General features: G+C 39.9%; 1 pseudogene; it reads left to right on the top strand.

Annotated features, from left to right (window-relative positions):
• Positions 1-743: 743 nt before the first annotated feature.
• Positions 744-862, top strand: LOC112476389 (annotated as a pseudogene).
• The last annotated feature ends 663 nt before the right edge of the window (positions 863-1,525 follow it).

Genomic DNA, 1,525 nt, shown 5'->3' with positions numbered 1-1,525 from the left:
CCTAAGCAGACTCTGCCTTTCTACCCCCTGAACGGAAGAGGCACATGACAATTTAAAGCAGCTCATGCCAACAAGGGCAAAAAAATTCTTCAACCCACCTCCATGAATAACACTGGAGAAAGAGGCAACACTTATAAGAAGTGGTACTGAGCTTGTAACCTTACAGAACTTTAGAGTAGAACAATTTATTTCTTACAGACTACGAAAAGGAGTGCTATACCACTTTGGAAAAGATTAGAAAATCTCTACTAAAGTTAAACATAAATATGTATGCCCTATGACCCAGAAATTCTACTCCTATGTGTATGCCCAGGTAAAAGAGTGCTTGTGGTCACCAAAAAAAAAAGTACAGAAATAATCATAGTACTGTTATTCGAAATAGCCTAAAAGTAGAGGCAACTAAAAAGTACACTAACAGCTAAATAGATCAATAAATTATGCTGTGTTCTTGCAATGAATACAAAACAGCATTGGAAAGGAAAAGAACTGCCGCTACATGCAAAACCACAGGTGACACAGACGCAGTGTTGGACAGAAGACTAATCTGCTCCTTTCCAGTTCAAAAACAGACAAAACTTGTCTATGGTGATAGAGATCTAAAAAGTGGTTACTGAGGGGCTAAAAAAAAAGTCCTATATGAATGGTGGGCACATGGCAACAAACAAAATGTATTAAGCTGGTATACTTAAAATATGTGAATTTTCTATATGTAAGTTATACTTCAATAAAAAGGAAAAAAAGCAGTCTATAGCCATGCTACCCTGAACTAGCCCAATCTCATCTGATCTTGGAAGCTAAGCAGGGTCGGGCCTGGTCAGTAGTTGGATGGGAGACCACCTAGGAAGACCAGGTGCTGTAGGTGTAAAAAATAAGGAATTGTAAGCTGACAAGGTACTTGCAATCTGTGAGGTCAACCAAGGGTTGCCTCGCCTAAAAAAAAATAAAAGAGAGGATGTAAAATTTTTTTTTTAAATAAAAGAATTACAGGCGTGCCTATTAGCACATGGAACTGACAGAATCAAATAAGTAAAAGCCCACTAAGTTTTGAGCAAGTTTATGAGTCCGGCACTAAAAGGAATAGTAGTTGTTCAATGGTAGTAAGCTAAGAAAGTAGCTCCTCATCCAAGGAGAGCACATTCCATAATGCTCTCTTCATTTGTGGCCAAGGAGAATAATAGCTAAAGATAACCCTCTCCGAGAAAGAGTCAGATGCCTGGGAAATTATTTCCTGGAATCAGCAGCGAGGTCTACCCAAGGGTAAGTGGCCTGCACAGATGTCAGGATTGCACAGCCAGTGGCTGCTGTGAGTCTGTTTCCCGCTTCTGATGGGAAGAACCAGTGGTTATCTCATTTCTGTTCCACCACTTTCTGTCACATGTGTGGGGGTAATTTTTCATTGGTGGGGGGAGCAGTAAGGCCTGTTTCTAGATCGAGAGAAACTACATCCAGAAAAGTTAGTGAGATTCTCATGAGATCCTGGACTGTGAGTTTAATGTCATCACTGCTATCATGTCATTTAAAAATG

The sequence above is a fragment of the Pteropus alecto genome, unplaced genomic scaffold, assembly GCF_000325575.1.
Source record: "Pteropus alecto unplaced genomic scaffold, ASM32557v1 scaffold161, whole genome shotgun sequence".
In the NCBI taxonomy this organism is placed as follows: domain Eukaryota; kingdom Metazoa; phylum Chordata; class Mammalia; order Chiroptera; family Pteropodidae; genus Pteropus; species Pteropus alecto.
Note: the sequence above shows the minus strand (reverse complement) of the source record. Positions and strands in the feature narration are given on the sequence as shown.